We start from the raw sequence: 27,679 nt of genomic DNA, 5'->3' as shown, positions 1-27,679 counted from the left end.
GCATGCACACTTTGTTACTTCAGAATGGAGGTATATCAGACATCTTTCGTGGTTAGATAACAGGGACGAAAGGGTCTTGATAGGAGTCACGGTTTATTACAAAAATTGTCGTCTTTTATTTTCAAGTTTAGATTTGGTTACTGGTATTGGCCAAAATTTCTGTAATTCATGACTCTTCATGGCTAATCATCAATATGAAGTGATTAGATTAGATTACATTACATTAGATTAACTCTTGTTCCATAGATCATGAATACGACATTTCGTAATGATGTGGAACGTGTCATTTTAATGAAAGATTTCTTTAAATACCATGATTCAATTTCTTTACAACAATTTTTTACACTCTCTCTCATCGCTTTTTATTTATCTCTCTCTCTCTCTCTCTCTCTCACAAACACACACACTCACACACACACACACACACACACACATTCTTTTTTATTTTTATTTGTATGTTGTGCTCGACTATCGGCGAGGCACGAAAACGCCTGTGAATGACTTTCTTAGTTTTGAGTACACTTACGAAAGAAATATAAAAACAACAATGAGAGTTACTGATTTATGATGCTCAGTTTGCAGTCAGTTCTGAGTATTATTAGTAACTACGCTCCAGTCCCTAAACCTAGTTACAGAAAGCGAATCAGACGCATTACGTATTCCAGGCCGTAGCAGCCGCGACTTGGAGACACCAGCTATGGTCACTTCCCAGACCGCTGTAGGCTCACATCGGTTCGTCTTCTTCCTGCTGGTACTGTAACTGAGATTTGGCAACAAGGCAACGTATGTTTGGCAACTCTGTGATCGACGAGTTACTTCCTGGTGTGCACGGAATTAAGCCTCAAAGTTCACTTGATTTTACCTGTCATTTCCATTGAATAATCTGAGTTATTATCGCTTGAAGGGTAACAAAAGATTGAAAATTTACGGTTTTCAGCCCAGGAAAGTCGTTGCAGGTGGAAACCGCAACTAATCTCGACCTTCAAATAGCGGTTTACGAGTTCTAGTTACGATTGCCCTCGTAATAGGAAGTTAAGACCCATACCTCCTCGCCAGCTCTGTGGTAACGTGCTGACCTGTGAAAAAGCGTCTGTTACGGTTCGCAGTTCCAGTCTCACTGACTGTAACGTTTTTATCCATTCTGTGAAAGAGCTACAAGCAGTCAGATCAAACATCAATAAGGAAATCGCAAGAAAATGCTTTCAGCTCATAGTGCAATGTTGAAAAACTTACAATGCTGCACAACAGGTAAGGCCTGTTTCCGCTGCTGCCAAGCGAATTTTGGGTTTCTAGGAATACGTAACTATATTTATGAAATGCCACATTTGCATACCTCTTGAGTATGACACAGCATACCAATTAAACACAGACCCAATCAAAATCTAAGTGAGTAGTATTTTACTAATGCGTGTCGATAGAGGCATGCTTGTGTACAGATACTTTCGTCGTAAGGTTATCATGGTTAGTTTTATTTCATTTCTTATAATACAGTGCACAATTTTCGTAAGGTTTCCTTTAGTGTTGTTAAAACAATAGTAAACATGAGAGAGAAATTAATCATCAACGATATATGCGAATTCTCTGATGTTACCTATGACAGTCTGACAATGCACATGCGGTTTATTGATTACATGCATGTAGAAAACTTGTTCTGAGTTAAAGCTGTCAAACAAAGTCTGAAGAAGAATAAAATATCACTACCACACGACGGCTGTTGTAGAAAATACCTTTCTGACATATTATGGCACGATGCGCTCTCCCTGCACATCTTCGAGATGCATCTGCTGCCTGCTGTCTATTAAACCTGAATAGAACAAAATGTCACAGTAGTTAGCCCTTTTTCCACATGCGACTACTTTGGGTTGAGAAGTGAAGGGAATTATGTTCAAAGTTCCATTAGATTGATACCTTCAGCAGAGAGCAGAATTGCGTTTTAAAAAATGTAGCACTGAATGTATTCGAACTCGCGACATCTTATCTACGCTACAAGCTGACACGTAGCTACAGCAGCTCCAGAGCTCGGCAACTATTCCTCCATAACTTTTGGATTCCACAGCACTGTGAGATTATGCATATGGCCAGGTCTTGACTTCTGAGAGACAAACAGTTACAGCTTTTCTTTTGGACTGAACGACGTTTTCTAGTAACAGTTAGCGCAATAGAATAGCTCAAGTGGAAAGGAACACTTCCTATTTAAACTTCTGCATCCTACACTGTTGGCAGTTGTGTGTAGGTGGCAGTTACGTGATTTTATTTCTGTGATTACAAAATAGTCGAATGTATGCACTGGGTAGCCGAGGCAGCTAGTTCATGGTGATTCGGTCAACCAAGTAAATGAATTTACTGAACATGCTGCAAATTACTACAGAGAGCCTGTGTGTCAGAATTCTCATCCAGTGTGGCGCAACTGCGTTACGATAGAAAAATGACTCGCGGAGAAGAGGATTTCGTGGTCTGTTGGACGAATGGTAGGTTGTTATACCTATGGTCTGGGTTCGATTCCCACTTCCGTCAATGATTTTAGATAGGGAGAGACAGATTCCATTCTCTCCTGGCTACACCAAGTGAAGGAGATATAATGGCTGCGTGGTCTGAAAATTCACATTCAAGATGATATTCCTTCTTTACCAAGTAGACGGTAGGTTGAACCACAATAAAGTCTGGAGTGGCGACATGTAGAAACTCTATCACCAGTAACCTTTCTTATACTAGTTATTTATTTCAAGTGACGACACAAACGCTATGTATGGTCACAGGACACTTATTCCATCTTTTATTTGAGCTTCTGTATGTCGATAAAATTGGTTCTAAACTGGGAATGCAACTCAGACCGCCCTTAACGCGGAATTTGATCCCTTCGTGGCAATACAGCTCGGCTACAATTTGTTGTTTGTTCAAAACTGCAGATTCCTCAACACCTTCACATATTACGCGTGAATGGGGTCGAATCCTGGCCCGTCACTAAAGATTTAATTATGTATTATCAAGCTCTATCATGAGAACACCTATCTGCTGGTGGATAATAATTTTGATTTTTAATGTATTTTCATTCGTTGTCAACACTAACGATATCTGACGTTTTTAACTCCCAGTGAGACACAGAACTATTTGCGAGATGACTGTAAGTTCAAGATGCAATTCTGAGCAGCTGGTGGATAAAAATTCGGTAGCTGACGTCTCTTTGTGTGTAGTCAACAACGATATGTGTGGGGCTCTATTCCCAGTGAGCGCTGAACTCTTCGTCATATTATTTCAGTTCGTCGTGTCATTTAATGTTCATACATATTCTCAACTAGCTGCTCGTGAATAACTTTAATTTTTAATGTCATTTTGTGTTAAATAGTTCAAATGGTTCAAATGGCTCTGAGCACTATGGGACTTAACTTCTAAGGTCATCAGTCCCCTAGAACTTAGAACTACTTAAACCTAACTAACCTAAGGACATCACCCACATCCATGCCCGAGGCAGGATTCGAACCTGCGACCGTAGCGGTCACGCGGTTCCAGACTGAAGCGCCTAGAACCGCACGGCCACACCGGCCGGCCCCCACCATCTGGTATCAATGCATTACCCTATCATCCATTATATATAATCATTTTCATAGTACACTTGATATTATAGATGAGTAGGACACAAGACAGGACATAGATAATGTCCGTTTGACGTCAACAGTGTGTAACATTTTACTTTTTTTGAATGGGACAATGTTCCTCTCCAATAATTTTTAGATTAGTTACAATAAGCTTACGCTGCAAGGGAATTCGCTTGTATTTTTCAATATGTGGTCTGTTGTCGGTTTGAAGGCCTTCCATAACATCGGCAACGTAGTGCAACTCCACCGAGGGCTGTCTGGAGTAGGGTGGAGATAGCAATGTGAAAGTTGCGAGCTGTCGAAGACGATCTTCATATTCCTAATGCGATTAGGACATCGTATACTCTTGACGACGTTTAGCACCTGTGCAGTCAGTCACCCAATTTCAGAATCCATTTTGAGTAATCCTGCTAAATTCCCAAAATATTGTCTTTTTATATTGATGAGTAATATGGATAGTCGTCACGTTCATGTGCCGTCTACAACGCAAATTTAATGTTACTATCCTAGGAACTAACCTGCAATACGTTTTGTATTTCATAATCGGAACTATCTGCATTAACCGTCATCAGAGCAATGTCAGGGAACAGAATGCAGCAGTGCCTTGCTACCTACTTGAGGACCTGCTTGAGTCGTGTTCTAAGGAAAGGGTAGTTGCTGGTTCACATTATATTACACTAGCGAGAAGTACCGACTTTTCCTTTTCTCTGCAAACATCCAGAACTAAATTCAGTAACTAAATGCTAAGAATATATTTCCATTGTGCCAACTCAAAGATAAATAGATATGGATATAGATACAGATTTTTATATTTAAAGCCATTCTCGTTCTGCGTTGGAATAAACATCATTCATTATTTGCTTGTTCTTGTTACGATTGTTATTGTCATTCTCTCACTCGCAAGAGTTTTCGCATTCCTATTTGGTATCGATGCACATGAAGAGTGGCTATGAAAGAAGGGAATACTGAATGTTACGTCATGCAGAATACACTCATTTACTTCGGCTCCTCGTGATCTACGCTACAGGAGAAGTGAGATACATAAAGTTGACAGTGTGAGGACAGACCTGGTAGCACAACTGTGCAGCTACACAGTGTTACCAGATAAAATGGTGCTGCGGAATCGAAAGTGTAGTACGGACTTTGCCACAGTAGCAGACAGCTGGTAATTTAGGACCATGACCGTGGATTACACTTTGGTCAGTGCTGGTTAGAGTGCTGCAACTGTAAATGGAAGGCTTTGTTTGATAGTCTTATGCTGATGCTGTCTGAATAAATTATGCCATTGGATACAAAGCGGTTTAGTTTTGAGACCTAACCCACGAGGGGGGAAGGCACAGTGGTCTGCTTCAGGAATTCCAAGCAATAAAACACAAAAAAACAACCCAGGAAGGGAGACATGCATTTGGAATCTGTTCATCGTTACGGGGTCAAACAAGAGGGTAACATTACTGAAACAATGATCGGGCTACTTAGTATATAATAGAGCATACAGATTTCAAGGAGGAAACGTATGAAGACGCAGACTTCCTCGTTATCAATATGTGCGGCATATCTTTCGTGTTAACGAAAGTAAATTCCCGCTTTACCTCTTCTTACGTGTCAAATGAAATGAATGCCATGAGGAATAGAATATTTGTTGACTGCGTCTCTTCTTGCTTCCATCCTTACCAACATGACATTCTATGTGTATGCTGCAAAAGATTGCAAGTGGACAAATTCGACATCGAGGTGCAAAGCGTTATATTCAATTCGAATAAGCTTCCGGTGTATTTTTACTTCGTTTGTATTTTTAGATGATTATGAACGTTACGGAAAATTATCTCACATGCTTTATGTTGAATGAGAAACATTGAATGATCCGTTTTGCTTTCCCTACGTTGAAATGATATAATGTCGGCGTCAACAGCCTTCTTCCACGCCGGAAGCTGAAACTTGTATGATTCTGGATTAATGATAATTGAATGTCTCATATGTATACATAGCCCACAAGGCGACGTCAGAAACCATCAGGGGAGAACGCCGCATAAAAACCAAACGTGCGCGCGCGTCTCCACTCTGAAGAACCGTATCGGAGAATCACGGCAAGCATTTCGCTGAAGAGCTGCCTCGTCAGAGAGCCTAGAAATGGCAGCGTCGTAGCAAGTATTTGTCAACACTCTGATAGTGCATTTACTTCCGGGTGTAGGTCGGCGTTACCTCGCTAAATTCACTTGACATTCGTTTTCCACATCGAAGACTCGTACGATATAATCCACTGCAAGATGACACAATTAGAAAGTATATTTAATTTCTGGACTCCAAGAACGGCGTTCTTCACATAAGTAACACCTGTTTGTGTGTGCATTCGGGAGGACGACGGTGCAATCCCGCGCCCGGCCATCCTGATTTAGGTTTTCAATGATTTCCCTAAATCGCTTCAGGCAAATGCCGGGATGGTTCCTTAGGAAGGGCACGGCCGATTTCCTTCCCCATCCTTCCCTAATCCGAGCTTGTGCTCCGTCTCTAATGACATCGTTGTCGACGGGACGTTAAAACAGTAATCTCCACCTCCTCTGTTCGTGTGTTTAAGGTTGCGTTTTGAGGCTCAGGCAACATCGCAGTGACTATATTCCGCCTCTGGCCGCCAGTGTGTCGTTAGCTCAGAGGTTCCCTTGTGCGTTGCAGTGCTTGTACTATAAGACATAGCAGTTCGAATCACGGTAGAAGCCGCTGACTACAACCTTTTATTTTCCATTTTAATTAATGGAGTTGCAAACTGCTAGTAAAAATTTCTTATGCGAAATCTGAAGAATGCCTTTAAACATCAATCTTCGTCCGATTTCGACTTAGTAAATTAAGTTAATATCATGGATTTCTGCTTTGCAAATTCCAAGGTGCTTCACTGTAAAATAGACCCTGAAAAGATTCAAACCGACTGTCAACGATATAAATTTGAGCTTTGTTCGTCATATAGGTCTAACATGTCAGAAGGTTGTTTATGAAGTGCACATGTTCATTAATATAGTTCCCTTCTTCTAAATTTTTGCAATAGCATTTAACTGTAGACGTTTTCTAACACCGGCGTTAGCAATTCCTTTCCGTTCTCTGAAACCTTCAAAACGACAAATTTTTCTGGTTTAAATCTGATGACCTTAACTATCACTTCCGATCAACAATAAATACTTCATGAACCCATACATGGAACTCCAAATGTGCAGTGTTCCTGCACTGCTACAGAGCATGCATTGCAAGGTAGTCACACAGTTTATCGCATAGACTTACCATAAGGAATGAAACAAGGACTGTAATACACTTTACACCACAGACGCTCACTCTGGCTTGACGAAAACATCCAAACATTGACCAAAAGTTGCACAAATAATTGAGTTTGAAAGGAAAAGAAACGAGGTGTGAAGCATTTATAAATTCATCGAATGTAGTGAGGTGGTTTAATTTCGTCCCAGTCTATAAAATTAATTTCGGGCCATACTCAGCTCTTGCCGATTAATGTAATATAATACCCGCCTACTAATCAGGGCGTCTGTCTCCGTTGCTTTTGAGCGTGAATGGAAATTGTAGAAATTTCCTGTGGAGCAACATTTAATAATAAAGCGTTTTAAATCATCAAAAGCGATGAGCGGTAGCAGGCGCTTTCGATAAAGAACGGGGGAGTGCAGCGCCGCTGCTGTCGCCACGGCCGCTGCCAGTAGCCAGCAAATGGATCCCGGAGCTTTGCCGCATACGGCGTCCAGAGGAGGACAGTCTGCAGGAAATCTGCCGCAAAATCGTTACTGGAAAAATTTTGATATCGGTGTGTCACAAAGCGAAATAGATTGAATCTGCGCTACCATTACATTCACGTCTTCAGCATTCAGACAGAAGAGGCTATAAAAATATTTTATGCCAGCTGCTCTCGATCCACTGACATTATGAACAGAAACAACGCACGCTACCGCTAGACCACAGGCGTAATCAGCCTAGAGTTTCTCTATCATGAGACAAGTTTTCCTCCAGGAAGTGCCGCAGTCCACAGTGTTGCCAGATTGTGCAGATAACCGGACTTAGAGAATTAGCGAGTTGGCCAGTTTTTTTGTCCCATGTCGCGATCGGCGCGGACTTAGCCTCTGAAGCGGCCGGCCGCCGGTCAAGTTTTATGTCAAAGAGTGTACATCAACATCGACTGCACCCGTACCATATTTCTATGCACCAGGAATTGCATGGCGACTACTTTGAACGTCGTGTACAGTTCTGCCACTGGGCACAAGAGAAATTACGGGACGATGACAGATTTTTTTTTATTTTTTTTTTTTACGCTTTCTATTTAGCGACGAAACGTCATTCACCAACAGCGGTAACGTAAACCGGCATAATATGCACTATTGGGCAACGGAAAATCCACGATGGCTGCGACAAGTGGAATATCAGCGACGTTGGCGGGTTAATGTATGGTGCGGCATTATGGGAGGAATGATAATTGGCCCCCATTTTATCGATGGCAATCTAAATGGTGCAATGTATGTTGATTTCCTACGTAATGTTCTACCGATGTTACTACAAGATGTTTCACTGCATGACAGAATGGCGATGTACTTCCAACATGATGGTTGTCCGGCACATCGCGTGCGGTTGAAGCGCTATTGAATACTATATTGCATGACAGGTGGTTTGGTCGTCGAAGCACTATACCATGGCCCGCACGTTCACCGGATCTGATGTCCCCGGATTTCTTTCCGTAGGGAAAGCTGAAGGATATTCGCTATCGTGATCCACGGACAACGCCTGACAACATGCGTAAGCGCATTGTCAATGCATGTGCGAACATTACGGAATGCGAACTACTCGCTGTTGAGAGGAATGTCGTTACACGTATTGCCAAATGCATTGAGGTTAACGGACATCATTTTGACCATTTATTGCATTAATGTGGTATTTACAGGTAATCACGCTGTAACAGCATGCGTTCTCAGAAATGATACGTTCACAAAGGCACATGTATCACATTGGAACAACGGAAATAAAATGTTCAAACGTACCTACGCTCTGTATTTTAATTTAAAAAACCTACCTGTTACCAACTGTTCATCTAAAATTGTGAACCATATGTTTGTGACTATTACAGTGCCATGTATCACAAAGCGAAAAAAGCGGTCCGACTAAAACATTCATATTTCTTTACGTACTACACGAATATGTAATAAAAAATGGGGGTTCCTATTTAAAAGAACGCAGTTGATATCCGTTTGATCTATGGCAGTGCCACCTAGTGGGCCAACCATAGCACCATCTGGTTTCCCCCTTCAAGCTAGACAAGTTGTGTTTTTTGTAGTTTTTTTCGTTTGAAGCTTATTTCGTGAGATATTTGGCCCGGTCACGTTCAATGGACCACCCTGTATATTGTGTCAAATTCAAGATCTGTCCACAACAAGACTTCCCTGGACGAAAGCCCGCCTGTTCTCTTATCAGTGTTTGGTCAATACGTGCTGAGATGCGATTAAGTATCATTCTTTCTAGGACTTTATAAAGATGACTCAAAAGTGATATCTGTCGGAAGTTTTTAGCTTCTGTGGGCTGTTTTCCAGGTTTCAACAGACCCACAATATTGGTTTTTCTCCAAATCTTTCGTATTTGCAGTCTTGAGACACATATGTTCATCATGTCTAGAATCCACTTTTTAGTCGTTGGCCCAAACATTTTTACTTGTTCCATTCTTACGTCATCTAAGCCAGCGGCTTTGTTATTCTTCATTGCGTGTACTGCGCTTTCTAATTCTCCCAGAGAGAAAGGTGTGCCAATATAGTCGTCCTCTTCAGGAAATCTTTGATGTCTTTGGCTTGCATATCTTTTCTTTATTTTCCCATTCAACAATAATTGGTGCGCTATCTGATTAGGCGCTACATCAGAAATAACGGTGGGAGCGGGCGACGGGTCATTCTTAAGGTTCTTCAACAGCTGCCATGCCTTTCTGCTATTTTGTTTCATATCAAGTTCTGTCATAAGATTGCACCACTTTTCTTTTCTTGTTGCTGATATGACTGACATAATATCTTCTCCTGTTAGTATTGTTTCATCAAAAAAGGGATCTTCTTCGAAAAGGCGTTCATATTTGTTCAAAATGGTCTTTGTATCTTTATTCAGTCCTGCTATGAAAGTTGTTTTACATCCCCGAGGAATGTACCTATGGGAGAAAGTTTTAACAAAATTCATAAAAGATTCATAATTTCCTGGGGAGGCGTCAAGGACGAGGATTTTGGAGTCAAGTTCTTCAGCAAATTTATCCCATTGTGCTTGTCTAAAATTAAATCTTCTCTTGAAGGGAACATATGTAGGTTGATGGCTGCTTCTACTTCACAGATAATTGCACGATGTTTATCCAGGAGGCACTCACTCTTCATGAACAATTCCCTTGGAATCAAAGAAGCACACAAGCATGCATTTCACTTTTGACTTTGACATGCGACTTTTTTTTGGTCTGGGTGATCCCTTTGAGCACCATTGCGAACTTTGGCGTCTTGTCCCTGGATCGTACTGAAAAAACCAACTTTCATCACCAGTGATAACAAGGCTCAACAATTCAGATCGGCTGCCACAATTTTCGTGTTTCTCGCTGTTGTGGTGCGAGATTTTTGGGGAGCATTTTTGCACAAATCTTTCTCATACCAAGATCTTCAGTTATTATTAGACGAACCGTTTCTCTATTGATGTCCAGTTCTTCTGCAATCATTTTCACGGATAATCTTCGATCAGATGGTACGATTTCACGCACCCTGGCCAAGTTGACATCCGTCCGTGGGGTTGATGGTCGTCCACTGCGGTCTTCACCTTCAACATTCGTTCTGCCTTCACTAAACATTTTATGCCAACGAAAAACTTGACCTCTTGACATAACCTCCTCTCCAAAAGCCTTCTGAAGCTTACCGTAAGTTGTCGTCGCGTTTTCACCCAATTTAACGCAAAAAGAAATGGCATACCGTTGCGCACTATTATGCGATTCCATTTCCGTGACGAGTGACATAAACATTTGTTAAATTATTACAGCACAACTTACGACTGAGCAGATGCATCGATGTACCGCTTGGACTAGCAGCTTATAGACCAAGGTCAAAGTTATTGTACCTATGCAAGCCTGCAGGATTGCCACATCTTGCAAAGAAAATCAGTCTCATTACTTTATTGTCGCACCTCGAACTTAGACACATATAAACAACAAATAAATACGCATAATATAAGGTTAACACAAAACGATCTCCCATCTAACACAAGTTCACTTAATACTACTTTTCATAAATGTGCACAAAATTTTTAGGCCACACCTGCAGTGTGCCAAAAATACTGTTTGATTTGTAAGTAGAAAGAATTTCGCATGACAAAATAATTTTTGTTGCAAGGAGCTTACTCCACCAGGTGGCACCATCGAATAATTTCCAAGTCAAGGCAGGTTGTATAGGAGTGAAGTGCCCATTATACAGAGACATCACGCCGTAAAGTTTTGTTGTTGAAAAATGGCGATTAAAGCACTGTTTTTTGACTCAGAATCCTTGCGATAATCCCAGAATCCTTGTCAAGTGTCCACCATGTCAACTGAAACTACATTTACGCCTCAGACCGGATATTAAGTGCATAATTTACGTGTATATGTACGGTAACTCTGAACCTCTGAATCTGGGCAACGGACAACGATATCGAAAAACTATTCGAGGATCCCCCAGAACATTATCATAAGAACAGGTGGTCAATATTTCGACGATCTACCATGAATAGTATTTGTAGAAGTGTCCATCTCCATAATTGGTACTTTCGGTACCCAAAAATCATCGTATCTAGATAACAGATATAGATGTTCGAAAATGGGAAAACAGCTTTTCTAGATGAGTATCTAAAGAATGTACAGTTAAAATTTGAATCATTTTCTTTGGTTGGTTATTTAGATAATGCCGCCCACTGTGCATAAACGGCTAAAAACCGCTTTTTGTGGTTTTCTGCACAAGTACGGTAACTTTGAATATCTGGAGCTCGGTAATGGATCATAATATCTAAAAAAAGTGTCGTACGTCCCCGAATATCATGTGAAGAACATGTGGTAACAATTTCTGCGATTTACCATGAACAGAAATAACTGAAACTTTTGGTTCCAAAAAACCTTGGTTTTTCAGAGTTTTCTCAGGAACCAAACATGAACAAATGGTGCTTTGATAAGTCGCATAAGGTGGACCCTAGACCACACCTAATGTAAAAGAATCAACGGATTTTCTCTATTTGCCAGAGCTGATGGGAGTGTGCAATCCTTAAATTTTTGATGCTGAACTGTAGATTGTTAACGTATTTCCGCTCATCCGACAGGTATACAATTGGTCACTAGGCCAAGGGCTATCCAAATCACTGGACTTCTTACCTCTATAATCAATAGAACTAGAGATATGACCAACTGAAAAAAACGCATTCTCGCATGTTTCCTTTTGTGGAACAAATTGGTACGGTGTGCTATTGCGCACCGACCGATTTTTAATGCGCATTAGTTATATCGAGTGATATTTGGGCTCTTCCCGCTATTGTAATTGTGGTGTGGCTCTTTCTGTTCACATACATCCCAAAGATGGACCTTGACTGCTTGGTTCATGCCTGTTAATAGAATCGACTACGATGCTTCTGTGACGGAATTTCTCGCTTTGCGTTCTGCTCGTTAAGAAACCGTTAGGCAGGGCAGGAGTACCGCCACAGGCTACCAACGCTTGCGACGTGCGCCAATGACCTAAATGTCCTGTTACACAAGCCAATGAAATTGCACTGCCCCAACCGCGTCCCAGACTAATGGTATGTATGCGTCAAAGAGGTAGTGAATATAGAGAATGCTGCGGCATGTTGACTAGTGTTCCCTGTCGTGCTATGCTGTACGATTAGCCTCCACAACTTATGTGGTCATTCTGCAGTTATTCTGGAAGCGGGAGAGTTTGTGCTTGCCTTTGGAAGTTTCACGATTGCTGAATTTTTTTTCGGAAACATTCTTGTCGTGTGCGCAGCTGCGTATCGGAACAAAAGATTGAATACTGGTACTGACTGTTGCCTATCATATTCACAAGTTTCAGTACTGATCTTCTTTCGTGTTTTGTTAAATAGCAGACACTTCGCAAAGATATATTATGTATCGAGCAATCGATCTCTGAAAGCATGGCAGTCTTTGACAAGCTATGCAGACTGTAATCACAGACATGCAATGAGGTGTCCGTTTCGGCGAGCCAATCAGAGGCGAAAGCGGCGCATGGCCTAGTGGAAAACATTTGGTTTGAATACACAAAGAATGTGATAGCTGGACGCTGATGCTCGGCAGGTTCAGGAATGGTAAGACGCCGTTATAGCTGAGTAAGATTTTTGTAGAACCGAAGTCAGAGTCTGTTGTAAGAGGTGCGTTCAATAAGTATTTTTCTGAAAGCAGGTTGGTTTTATTTCGGATTCCAACACACCATATTATTCCCCACTCTTTTGGCTATACAATCCTATTTTCCAATATAATCCGCGTTCATTGCGGCGGCTTTAACCACCTTACTGGGAGGACCATCCGCCCCGGTAGCTGAGTGGTCAGCGTGACGGATTGCCGTCCTACGAGCCCTGGTTCGGTTCCCGGCTGGGTCGGTGATTTTCTCTGCTCAGGGACTGGGCGTTGTGATGTCTTCAGCCTCATTTTATCCCCATCCGGCGCGCAAGTCGCCCAATGTGTCGTCAAATGTAATAAGGCCTTCACGAAGGCGGCCGGACCTGCTCCGCAAGGGGCCTCCCGGCCAATGACGCCAAACGCTTATTTCAATTTTTTCACTGGAAGGGCCTGTATGCGCGCATGGTACCACTCTACTGGTCGACGTCGAAGCCAACGTGTTACTGCATCGATAACCTCCACATCATCAACATGGTGTTTCCCACAGAGTGAATCCTTCTTCGGGCCAAACAGATGGAAATCGGAGGGTGCGAGATCTGGGCTGTAGGGTGATTGAGGAAGAAACAATGGTTCAAATGGCTCTGAGCACTATGGGACTTAACATCTATGGTCATCAATCCTCTAGAACTTCGAACTACTTAAACCTAACTAACCTAAGGACATCACACACACAAGCCCGAGGCAGGATTCGAACCTGCGACCGTAGCAGTCGTGCGGTTCCGGACTGAAACGCCTAGAACCGCTCGTCCACTGCGGCCAGCCGATTGAGGAAGAGCAGTCCAATGAGGTTCTATGAGCTCCTCTCGGGTGCGCAGACGTGTCCAAGGCCTTGCGTTGTCATGGAGGAGAGGTTAATTTGCACTGTGTGGCCATGAACAAGCTAGAATAGTTTCTGCAATTTCCTGATGGTAGCAAAATACACTTCAGAGTTTATTGTTGCACCATGAGGGAGGCCATCAACCAGAACAGCCCCTTCAGAATCCCAGAAGGTCGTCGCCATGATTTTACTGGCTGAGTGTGCGGCTATGAACTTTTTCTTCCGAGGAGAGTTTGTGTGGCACCACTCCATGGACTGCTGTTTTGTTCCCGGTTCGAACGGATGAATCCATGTTTCATCGACTGTCTCGATCAGCCTCGTAACGCGCAAGCAGTTTCGCATAGATGGTCCTTCATTGCTCTTTATGTGCTTCTGTTAGGCGCTGAGGAACCCAGGGGGCACATACGTTTGAGTAGCCCCACTGGTGGACGAATGCGTCAGCACTACCAGCAGAGATGTCCGATTGAGCAGCGAGATGTTTGACTGTGATCCGTCGATCATCCACACGTTCTAACATTACATTGGTCAGAGCTACGTGCGGCCGACACGTCAAAGTTCAAACAGGTTTACGCGACATTGTTGAGATCATGACAGAAGTCTCGTCCAACGACTCATCGTGCTGTTGTGCACTGCCAGGTACCCCTAGACCAGGGGTAGGCAACCACAAAGCCTTCACGATCTACTATTCCGTACCAACATATCAAAGTGGTCTACTTTTAAAAATTCAATTGCTACATTTTTAATTTTTGGGTGCCAGAACCTTAAAACAACTATTTAAAATAAAAGTTTTAAATCTTCACTATTTATTCGAAACTTAACATTTTTATTTAATAATATTCTCAAGTATATACTCACATTAATAACACAAGAATTATTTTACATTTAATGTGAAACGGAATTTGAATAGCTGTTGCGTCAACAATGTCCTTCATATTTGGTTTATAACTTGTTACACTTAGTCGAATACACGAGTTCAGATGTTCATCAGTCAAGCTTGTGGATAGGTATTTTTTCCGACAGAATGAGTTGCTTCATGGCAAAAAAATATATCTTCTCCTCTTGTATCGCCTTTCAAAGAAATTACTTTCAAAAGTTCTTCCACGACAGTAAAGTTATTAAAAACCATCCTTACAAAAACTGGCAACTGAGCAGTACCTGTTGCATCAACGGACTCATCTAATTGCATTGAAAAATAACAGCACTCATCTAAATCTGTTTTCAGTTGAGAGAAAACATCATTAGACATATTTTCAACTCTCCTTGTGTCTGTTCTTGATTAAAGTTGAAGGGACTCCATGGCAGAAACTATTTCAGACTTGCTCTTGAAATTATGAACCAACTCGTCTGCAGCTGCTCGAAAAGCTTCTTTCACGATTCCACCGTCTTCGAAGGGTTTATTCCTTTTCGCCAATACATTCTAAACACGATAAGAAGCAAAAGTGGCAGCAATACTTTTGTCTACTAGTTTCGTGAACATGCTTTGTTGAACACTAATTGATTTTCTCTTTTCTCAGTTCGGAGTTTACAGGAAACTCGGTGTTAACACGTGGGGCACAGTTTTGAAATGTCTCTCGACGTTGTCTTTTTCACAAATGCAATCTTAGCGTCACACAATAAAAAAATGCATGTGCCATTTCTTTCTGCTACGAAAAATTCGTGTTCCCATTTGGAATGAAAATGATAAATTTTACGTTTTTTTGATACACAACTCATTAGCCATGAAGTCGCTGCACTGCTCGTACGTTCTCTAAAAGTGTCAACAAGGTATACTACTACGCATGCTCAGTACTGACGACACAAAAAAGTTCTACCTATGTCCTTTCCACGCTCCATTACATCGCAGAAGTTGGTAGTACACGGCACGAAACTCACCGCCTTCTCCTGACACCGTGCAACAACGAGTGGCGCGCAGGTGGTGGTTGATTTACCTAATGCGGCATAAAATTTTGGAGGTTCAAGGTAGATGTTGGTACCAGTTATACGCTGTTATTAACAAACAAAACAAATTGTGTCGAACGAGCACGCATTTTTACTGCTACGGAAAACAATTGACGATTTTATTCAACAATTTTTCTTTTGCACTCTCAGTACTCACGCGATCTACCAAATAAGCACTCGCGATCTACGAGTGGATCGCGATCGACGTGTTCCCGACCCCTGGCCTAAACTGTGGTTGGGCAAATGCTACACACTGAGCAAAACTGCGGAAGTGCGGCGCAGGTGCGCACATCTCAGCCAGCGACATCTGTGATTAGACACGTGTACCAAATGAGCGGCGATGGTTCCGCTTCCTTGTTTAGACGGTATCAGGAAAACCGGAGCACACCGAGACTTGCTCCGCTCTGGCGACTGTAGTCTTACTTGAGAAGAATTTCGAAATGGCAAGTATTGTAAAAAAGCAAAGAACGGGAGATCAGTGTTCTCTGGCGTTTAAACACGAATGGGAACTGCAATTCTTCTTTACAGCACAAGGTGAAAACTCGCGGTGTTTGCTACGACGACGAATAATGGGCAGCCAGCGCAAGTTCACGACTGAAAAAATCAGATGGCTCTAGGCACTATGGGACTGCACATCTGAGGTCATCAGTTCCCCAGTCTTAGAACTACTTAAGACCTAACTAACCTAAGGACATCACACACATTCATACCCGAGGCAGGATTCGAACCTGCGACCGTAGCAGCCGCGTGGTTCTGGACTGAAGCGCCTAGAACCGCTCGGTCACCGAGGCCGGCTTCACGACTGAAAGACACTACAATTCATTTCATAATGATGAGCGTAGTGTACTGAACAGCGAAGAACAACAAGCTAAATTAAGTGCTTTTAAGAAAATGGGTGAGGCAAATCAACAGGTTTTTAATGTAAGTCGTTATAATTGTTACCTCTTGAGCCCTTCTTTTCTCGTGTTACATGCATATCTGTTTTATTGTACAACGTACTCTTTCCAATTTTCCGGAACGACAATCACAGTAAATTTGCACTGCGAGCAAGTTTCAAAATTGCATCAAGAGTAGCAAGATTCGGGAAACTATTCTCCAAAGCCAAGTTTGTAAAAGACCGTCTCAATGATGCTGCAGAACTTTTATGGCCCCCGAATGGTTGCAGTTTCAACAAATCGACCTTTCCAAACATACAGTGACATGACATATAAGTGTTATGGCCGGTGATGTGCCCAGTAAATTAATACATAAGGCTAAGAACTTTGTTGCTTTCTCTGTTGCGTTGGATGAAGCACCACATCTTACGTATACAGTTCAGGCAGTGACGTACATACGAGGTGTAGATAACGCTCTGCCTGTAACAGAGGACGTGTTGTGCCTTTGAAAGGGTCTACGCCAGGTGTACACTTACTCCAAGTTGTCGAGTAAGAGATTGGTGGAGTCGGTATGGACTGGAATCGGTTCAGTGACCACGGAGGTAACACCGGCAATGCGAGGCCATCATATAGGACCCATAGCAATGATGCACAAAAAGCTAGGGCACAGAGAAGAGATGTATATGGTATTCACTGCATTTTACATCGAGAGGCGTGTTGCGTAAAATCGGTAAAGTTAGAAAACGACGTGCAAATTATTGTGTGTACTGTAAACTATTTGAAAGCACACGGGCTTACACCTCGTCAGTTTCGGCAGTTCTTGGAGGAAATGGGAGAGGAGTATTGCGACATACCTTACTATAAAGAAGTACGCTGGCTCAGTCGAGGTAAAATACAGAAGAGACTTTTTGATTTACGTTTAGCCCTAGTACATTTCTTTCATGAGAACCGAATGAGTGAACCGAAATAAGAAGACCCTGTCTGGATATCAGACCTTGCCTTTCTCGTGGTCATTACGTCCCACATGAGGAGCCTGGATGTCAGTATACAAGGCGAAAATATTTTAATTTGACATGTTGGAAAAAGTAAATGCTTTTGAAAGGAAGTTTTCTCTTTGGGAGAGCCAAACACTACACATTTCCGTAGTCTTGGTTTGGTCCACGAAACTGCTAAATTTCAAGAATACGTGTCAGTAATCGTAAAAATTAAGGAGCATTTTCGAGCACGATTTGTAGATGTTACGAGTGTGTCTCCTATCACTCGTTGCTTTGTACGGCCGTTTTCAGCATCAGCTGAAGATACTCCGACTCATCTACAGATGGAGCAGATCGAGCTGCAGTGCAATACACGGCTGGAGATCAAGTTTTTCGCAGTACGAAGTACAAAAGAATTCTACGGAGGCCTTCCACAGCAAGAATTTCCACGCCTGCATCACAAAGCTGTGAGAATTATGTCAATGTTCGGATCTACTTACGTGTGTGAAAGACTTTTCTCCATAATGGAAATGAATAAATCAAGGCTCCTTTCGAGTATTAGTGATGGAAATCTTAGAAACTGCTCGCGTTTATTAATGAGCTGTGCTTTTGTGCCCGACATTAAATTTATCGTTTCTCATTGTCAATGATAAACGTGTTTCGGATGACCGTCCTTTCTCAATAAAAATGTAAATGTCGTGTGACTAGGGCCTCCCATCGGATAGACCGTTCGGTGGGTGCAAGTCTTTCGATTGAACGCCACTTCGACGACTTGCGCGTCGATGGGGATGAAATGGTGATGATTAGGACAACACAACACCCAGTCCCTGAGCGTAGAAAATCTCAAACCCAGTCGGGAATCGAACCCGGGCTCTTAGGATTAACATTCTGTCACGCTGACCACTTTTTTTGTGTTTGGTCGTTGCAGACGTCACATGACACCCGTAAAGTTCGTTGTTGATCCTTTCACTCAGTTTTTTTATTACAGAGGCCAACCAGCTCTCTGACCGAAGACGCTGAACTACCGTGCCGGCATTAGGACAACACAACATCCAGTCCCTGAGAGGAGAAAATCTCAGACCCAGTCGGGAATAGATCCCGGGCTCTTAAGATTGACATTCTGTCGCGCTGACCACTCAGCTACCGGGGGCGGACTCCTTTCCCCCTTTAAAACTATTGTCTACTAACTGTGCCTCATCCTGCTCCACGTCCCACAGGCAAACATTTTTTCTGAAAAATTTTGCATTAAACCGGTTGTTCACGGTATACTTCTATGCTTAAAAATTATCTCCTAATTATTGAAAGACATGTTTGAGACGCTTGACATGAAATGTATTTAGGTACCTAACGTGGGCGTAAAAGCAATCCTGCAAATTTATGCACCATTTGTTTCAACGATTTGTTTTAGAACCGTGATGTTTGTTGATACGACGGTGGAATATCACAATACCTTCCAATGACAGCATTGCCACTATGAGTAGAGCGCTACAGTGCCCCAGGTACAGTTTTCAAATGGTTCAAATGGCTCTGAGCACTATGGTACTTAACATCTGAGGTCATCAGTCCCCTAGAACTTAGAACTACTTAAAGCTAACTGACCTAAGGACATCACACACGTCCATGCCCGAGGCAGGATTCGAACCTGCGACCGTAGCAGCAGCGCGGTTCCGGACTGCAACGCCTAGAACCGCTCGGTCACAGCTGCCGGCCCAGGTACAGTGTGTCCCAGCCAGTGGGTAAAGCGAATCAGCGAAATCTGTTCTTACAGACATACACTAAGTGAGCAGTGACGGTTCCTTTCGCCTGTTTACATGTCTGGTAAGTATGCACACTGTGACCAGGAAGTTGCACATGTGCAGCAGCTCCGCAAGTGTCCATAATTTCTGGCCGGGCCTGCCGTAGACAGTCTGGAAGTGCCTATGAATATCTGCGATGCTCTGGTTTTGCATCAAAGGAAACTCAATTACGGCTTTCTGATTGGAATGCACTCAATTACAGACGCCATTTTGAAGGCTACGTGTAGCGCCGCCGACTACTGGAACTTCATGAAATTATGGGCTGCAGTGAGAATTCCTTGCCACGAATTTTAAAATTTGGTATCTTTACTGCAGAACTGCACTTTGAAATTACCATCGAGCAGTCTCACATTATGCCTTCACCAGAGATAGCAATTCTCCTGGACTGTCATTGCGATTGTTATACATGTGTTTCAAACCAACAGTAAGTAATATGCTTCGTCTATTTTCTTTACATAATTTTACAGAACAGAAGGTGTCTACAGCGACGACGGAGAAGGTGCTGGTAAGTGTAACGTAGGCTTCCGCGGCCGTTGTCACAGTCAGTAAAATTTTTCTGCGTTGTTAGCAACACATCCTGAGGAAGGCGTCTTGCAGTAGTCGCCGAAACGTCGGAATTTTATAGTTCACAATGCAGCCTCAAACCCGGAACAATTATATTGACTGAAGATGCTGGTAGTTCATGATGTTATATTTCATACAACGTGGCAGCTCGTGTCATCAAAATTTCAAATTTCTGAATAGAAAGGCTAGCCTAACGCCGGCCGCAGTGACCGAGCGGTTCTAGGCGCTTCAGTGTGGGACAGCGGGACCACTACGGTCGCAGGTTCGAATCCTGCCTAGGGCATGGATGTATGTGATGTCCTTAGGTTAGTTAGGTTTAAGTAGTTCTAAGTTCTAGGGGACTGATGACCTCAGATGTTAAGTCCCATAGTGCTCAGAGCCATTTGAGCTAGTCTAACAGACTGGTTCAAACATGCCGATTGCACCTAACTTGGCCACAAGCTGAGTTATTCATGTGTTGTTAATGTTAGCATATATGGTTATCAGAACTTAGTACGTTCATGAAATTCAGTTGCAAGTCTATTTTATGCCCATTATTATCACGTTGTGCAAAGTAAGCTACCCGTATTTTTTTACTTATTATATTGATTCGTAGCAATAGTAGTCAGATACTGTTCTAATATTATTCACGAGTCTAAACTTTATGCAGGGTGTTCAAAAAAACTGCCGAATACTTTGAGAGGTGGTAGTACTCATCGAAACAAGAGAAATAAGTCCAGTAAACATGGTTCCTGAAATGCATCCTTTCTGCAATAAATACGTGTTTACAGGAGGTGTTCAACGTGACATCAGTTCATGACAATGCACCCCTCTGTCCTCCGGCGTAAGGAATTACGCATTCTTTGAAGTTTACCTAGTTGTTGTTGTGCTTGCTGGCACAGATTGAAGATGCGACCCTGTAGTGTCCGCACATTTGTTGATTGGCGTGGTATAGACCAATTCCTTCAAGTCTGCCCTGAACCAAAAGTTTAGGGGATTGATGTCTGGGGGCGGCAGCTGTTAGCGCACATTGTGATGAAAGTGTGCTGGTGCGCCATCATGCATGAGCCACATTTGTAATCGTTGCTGCAGTGGCACATCCTCCAGCGAGGTAGGCAGTACAAGATAAGGTGCCCCAGTTAACCTTTGAGGCAGCACATATGGCCCTATTAATCTATCGCCAAGAACGCCTGCCCATATGTTGATTGAAAATCAATGTTGATGTCCTCTTTCCTGAGTAGCTAGGGGATTTATAAGTGCCCATACATGCTGGTTATGGAAATTCACAACACCATATCTTGCGAACCCTGCCTCATCGGCAAATTGGATGTGAACAGCGGATCTGCGAAACACTTCTGCAACAGCGAGTGACAGAATCGCCATCTGCCATGATGACCCTGTAGCCTTAGGGCCTGAACGCGGAATAGATGATATGGGTACAGCAATTGTTCATGAAGCACCCCCAGATAAGAGAGTGAGACACGCCTACTGCTGCTGCTAATCGTCGCACACTGGTCCCAAGAGTTTCTTCCGTCGAATGTAGCACTCGCTCTTCCATTTCAGGCGTGCAGATTGTGCGAGGCCTTCCACTGTCAGTCTTCCAAGGAGCAAGGGTACCTGTGTCCCTCATATGCTGGAAAAGTCTGAAGAACAGGTTATCAGAGGGCACTCTGCGCTGTGGGTATTTTTCAGTAAGAGGGCACAGACCCGCAGGCTACGTCCATTTGTCAAAACATAGCGGAATATTGTGCCCGCCATTTCACTTGTCGAGTATTAGGATTCCATTGCTAACATGTGGTGGAAAAGAGAAAATGTAAATGTACTACACCATCTGTACGTACAAACACCGCAATAACAGGGAACACGATAGTGAATCCGCGTTTGGAAGAAGGTAAAACACCATTTACGTACTCAGGGTGTAAGTAGGCTGTTTATGTTTTCTTATTGGCAACGTTACGTAGCGCTCTGTACGAAAATCACTGGCTGTGCTGTGTGCAGTCTGTGGCTAGTTTGCATTGTTGTCTGCCATTGTAGTGTTGGGCAGCAGCAGCAGCTGGATGTTAACAGCGCGTAGCGTTGCGCAGTTGGACGTGAGCCGCCAGCAGTGGTGGATGTGGGGAGAGAAATGGCGGAGTTTTGATATTTGTAAGAATGGATGTTATGAACTCTTACATATATTATGACTTTTGATGACTATTAAGGTAAATACATTGTTTGTTCTCTATCAAAATCTTTCATTTGCTAACTATGCCTATCAGTAGTTAGTGCCTTCCGTAGTTTGAGTCTTTTATTTAGCTGGCAGTAGTGGCGCTCGCTGTATTGCAGTAGTTCGAGTAACCAAGATTTTTGTGAGGTAAGCGATTTGTGAAACGCATAGGTTAATGTTAGTCAGGGCCATTTTTTTTGTAGGGATTTTTGAAAGTCAGATTGCGTTGCGCTAAAAATATTGTGTGTCAGTTTAAGCACAGTCCTGTATAATTGTTCAAAGGGGACGTTTCATAAGGGTTGACAGTACTGTACAATAAAGCACACATACACGACGAAAACTAACGTAGCTTACTACACGACTCGAAGTACACAACTGACTGCAGACCACCGAATAGTGGGTAGAGTACTGCGAGTAAGACATTATAATACCCTGACGACACGTTTGACGAAGCACGAATGCAACGACTGTACTCCACACATCAAAAAAAGTTTTGCATCACCACAGTTCGTAGAACTCATGAATATAGGCGTTGACTGTGGATATTGTATCACAGACACAGTCCCTTTGACTGTTCAGAGGTGTCACTAAACTCGCCCAAAGATGTAAGTAACCATGCATGAGCAGAACCTATTAGACGGAGGCGGTCCGACAGCTGATCAGTTCCAGTCATTCCACCAGGAAGGAGGTACACGGCACGTGTTGTCTGTAGTTAAACCTCGCCTAGACAGTCTGTACCACGGCTCGATCGCGTCCGCATTGTTACTTTGTGCGAGGAAGGGCTCTAAACAAGGGAAGTGTCCAGGCGTCTCAGAGTGAACCAAAGCGATGTTGTTCGGACGTGGAGGAGATACAGAGAGACAGAAACTGTCGATGACATGCCTCGCTCAGGCCACCTAAGGGCTACTACTGCAGTGGATGACCGCTACCTACGGATTATGGCTCGGAGGAACCTTGACAGGAACGCCACCATGTCGAATAATCCTTTTCGTGCAGCCACAGGACGTCGTGTTTCGAATCAAACTGTGCGCAATAGGCTGCATGATGCGCAACTTCACTCCCGACGTACATGGCGAGGTCCACCTTTGCTACCACAACACCATGTAGCGCAGTACAGTTGGGCCCAACAATATGTCGAATGGACCGATCGTGATTGGCATCACGTTTTCTTCACCGATGAGTGTCGCATATGCCTTCAACCAGACAATCGTATTTGGAGGCAACCGAGTCAGGCTGAACGCCTTAGACACACTGTCCAGCGAGTGCAGCAAGGTGGAGGTTCCCCACTGTTTTCGGAAGGATTTTTTGGGCCAACGTACGCCGCTGGTGGTCATGCAAGGCGCCGTAACGGCTGTACGATATGTGAATGCTATCCTCCGATCGATATTGCAACCATATCGGCAGCATATTGGTGAGACATTCGTCTTCATGGACGACAATTGGCGCCCCCCATTGTGCACTTCCAGTGAATGTCTCCTTCAGGATAACGACATCGCTCGACTAGAGTGGCCGGCATGTTCTCCAAACATGAACCCAATCGAATATGCCTGGGATAGATTGAAAAGGGCTGTTTATGGGCAACGTGACCCACCAACCACTCTGTGGGATCAACGCCGATTCGCCGTTGAGGCGTGGGGCAGTGTGGACCAACAGTGCCTTGATGAACTTGTGGATAGTATTTCACGACGAATACAGGCATGCATCAATGCAGGAGGACGTGCTGCTGGCTATTAGAGGTACCGGTGTGTACAGCAGTCTGAACCACCACATCTGAAGGTCTCGCTGTATGGTGGTACAACATGCAATGTGTGGTTTTCATGAGCAATAAAAGGGGCGGAAATGATGTTTTCTATACAGGTTCCGGAACTCTTGGAACCGAGGTGATGCAAAACTATTTTTATGTGTGGAATATACGCAACCAAGCCTCACACAGCCCTTCCTGTAAACACGTGTTTATCTCGGAAAGGATGCGTTTCCAGAACCATGTTTAGTGGACTTATTTTTCTCTTTTCGGCGAATACTGCCACCTCTCAAAGTATTCGACACCTTTTTTTTTTAACACCCCTTATATTCGAGGGCATTTCAGTACAGGGCATATTTCAGGATGCATGGTAGCATGTAACACGACTTCAAAATAGAAGAAGTTAGGTGGCAGCTTATAGCGTATACAAGAGTTGGACAACAATATGGACACAGTGCGAGAACTGCAATACGCTTGAACGTAAACGCCGATCCTAGCCCAGCCTGCAGATTGTGCTGTCGCATCCAACCACGAACGGCAGCTGTGAAATTTCAGCAGTACGTTGCAAGTCTCACTCGCAGACAGAGCAGTGTTCTGCATAGTTGTGAGTGCGTTATAAGTGATTTAGAACGTGGGTAAATTGTTGGTGTTCGTTTGGTGTTTATTTCCGTAAAGACAGTAGCCGAAGTGTTTGGTGTTTCAAGAGGCACCGTATGGAAGGTCTATACCGCATACCCCGGAAAGCTGAAAGACATCTGCAGAGTCACACGCGGATCAAAGTGCGTGTTATCATTGCGGACGGCCATTGAAGAAGTTTGTGAGGAAAAATAATAGCACAACAGGTACGGCTGTAGAATTTAGAGTCGCACTCACGAACTCTGTCAGCACCCAAAAAAAAAAAAAAAAAAAAAAAAAAAAAAAAAAAAAAAAAAAAACCTCCAGAATAAGGGAGCTACTGAGCGAACTAGAATTCCAAAACCACTCATCAGTGATGACAGAAAAAACCAGTTGCCGAAGCCATATAACCTGGACTGTGGAGCTATGGAAGAAAGTCATTTGGTCGAACGAGTGTTTTTGCGAACTTCTGGCCGAGTTTACGTCCCAAGAGTGAAACATGGCGGGGGTTCGCTGATGATTTAGGCAGACATATGGTGGTATTCCATGGACCCTATGGGACTCTGTGTGACGGTTCGGTAAAAGAAGCCGTTCGGGTTTAATTACACCACCCATCCAAGCGCGACAGTTCACTGACGAAGCTGAAAAGAAGAAAAATTACCGAAAGGACAACGACCATTCGGTCTGAGCGTATTTTAAATATGTTATTAGGTTTCAAAAAGTTTCAGAATTATTAGTCTTACTTGGTGCTGCTGCCACTGAAACGACCACTTAGTCGTGCAGCCGGCACTAACAGCGGGCAGCTGACGGCTCATGCTTATATTATATAGAGGCAAGATCAGTGCGCCACTCTTAGACTTATTTAATACTGATTTGACTTAATTAATGGACTTGTGTAATACTGATAGATTTGAAAATTATGTGTACTGATAAGGCAAGTAACAAGGAGGTTCTCCGGAGAATCGGCGAGGAAAGGAAAATATGGAAAATACTAACAAGGAGAATGGATAGGATAATAGGACATCTGTTGAGACATCAGAGAATAACTTCCGCGGTACTAGAGGGAGCTGTAGAGAGTAAAAAGTGTACAGAAGGACAGAGGTTGGAATATATCCAGCAAATAATTGAGGACATGGGTGGCAGGTGCTAATGAGATGAAAAGGTTGGCGCAGGAGAGAAGTCCGTGGCGGGCTGCATCAAACCGGCCAGAACACTGATGGAAAAAAATAGTATAATGGCGCAAGCACTGTATAAAGTGGTTCAGAATATTTTCTGTCATACACTATGTGATCAAAAGTATCCGGACAACCCCAAAAACATACGTTATTCATATTAGGCGCATTGCGTTGCCACCTACTGCCAGGCACTCCATACCAGCGACCACAGTAGTCATTAGACATAGTGAGAGAGCAGAATGGGGCGCTCCGCGGAACTCACGGACTTCGAACGTTATCAGGTAATTGGGTGTCATTTGTGTCATACGTCTGTACGCGAGATTTCCACACTCCTAAACATCCCTAGGTCCACTGTTTCCGATGTGATAGTGAAGTGGAAACGTGAAGGGACACGTACAGCACAAAAGCTTACAGGCCGACCTCGTCTGTTGACTGAGAGAGATCGCCGACAGTTGAAGAACTTCGTAATGTTTAATAGGCAGACATCTATCCAGAGCATCACACAGGAATTCCAAACTGCATCAGGATCCACTGCAAGTACTATGACAGTTAGGACTGGACGACTGAACAAGGTAAAAACGTTGTGTGGAGTGAAGAATCACTGTACACAATGCGGCGATCCGATGGCAGGGTGTGGGTATGGCGAATGCCCGGTGAACGTCATCTGCCAGCGTGTGTAGTGTCAACAGTAAAATTCAGAGGCGGTGGTGTTATGGTCTGGTCGTGTTTTTCATGGAGGGGGCTTGCACCCCTTTTTGTTCTGCGTGGCACTATCACAGCACAGGCCTACATTGATGTTTTAAGCACCTTCTTCCTTCCCACTGTTGAGCAATTCGGGGATGGCGATTGCATCTTTCAACACGATCGAGCACCTATATTGCACGGCCTGTGGCGGAGTGGTTATGCGACAATAAATCCCTGTAATGGACTGGACTGCACTGAGTCGGAGCATCTTTGAGATGTTTTGGAACACCGAGTTCGTGCCAGGCCTCACCAACCAACATCGATACCTCTCCGCAATGCAGCACTCCCTGAAGTAACCTTCCGGCATCTCATTGAACGTATGCCTGCGAGAGTGGAAGCTGTTATCAAGGCTAACGGTGGGCTAACACGATATTGAATTCCAGCATTACCTATGGAGTGAGCCACGAACTTGTAAGTCATGTTCAGCCAGGTGTCCGGATACTTTTGATTACATACTGTATGTTCTGTTAGCTGGGAATACTGAATAAGTTTAGGTGGGACCGATTATTTAAACTGAGTGTGAGAAATATTTACACTAAAATTGAACTGCTGCTTCCTTGCAGTTTATACAACTTCTGATAGTTTGAAGGTCTCAGTTATTGTGGTGGTTACGATCTCCCTTCGCTTTCTTGTGGTTAGTCAGATTCTGATAATTATATCAGAGCTTGATAGTTACTTAATGGTAGCTATCTGTAGGTGGAATATATTAATGCCTGCCCATCTCCCTGAGATGATAACCTTATCTCAATGTTCTCCGATTCTAGTGAGCCGTATGGTGACAGTAACAGCTAATTCTGAGCATAGTTGCCTTCTTCTAAATATGTGGTCCTTCATATGATTTGGGTAGACATATCAAGATAGTCCATGGACCCCATGGTTACATATCAAGATATTCCATGGGCCCCATGGTTACTCTGCAAATGTGATCATTTTTGTTTATTAGGTCCATCCTATGTCACAATGTTTGTTTCCCAATGATGATGCTGTTTTCCATGACGGCAGGGCCTCTGTTCACACAGCTCGCATCATCCAGAACTGGTTTCTGTGTACGAGGATGGACTGTCTCATCTCCTCTGGACGCCACAGTCACCAGACCTCAACAATATGGAGTCTTTGTGCTCTCCTTTTGGAGAGAAGGATGCGACGGTGTTATCCAACTTCACCATCGTTACCTGAGCGGCAATGGTATGAGATTCAGTTGAAAACCATGCAGAACCTACTCGTATATTTTTCCATTTCGAGATGACTGGAAACTA

The sequence above is a fragment of the Schistocerca nitens genome, chromosome 2 (assembly GCF_023898315.1).
Source record: "Schistocerca nitens isolate TAMUIC-IGC-003100 chromosome 2, iqSchNite1.1, whole genome shotgun sequence".
In the NCBI taxonomy this organism is placed as follows: Eukaryota; Metazoa; Arthropoda; class Insecta; order Orthoptera; family Acrididae; genus Schistocerca; species Schistocerca nitens.
The sequence above is the reverse complement of the archived record's forward strand: the minus strand, read 5'-3'. Positions refer to the sequence as shown.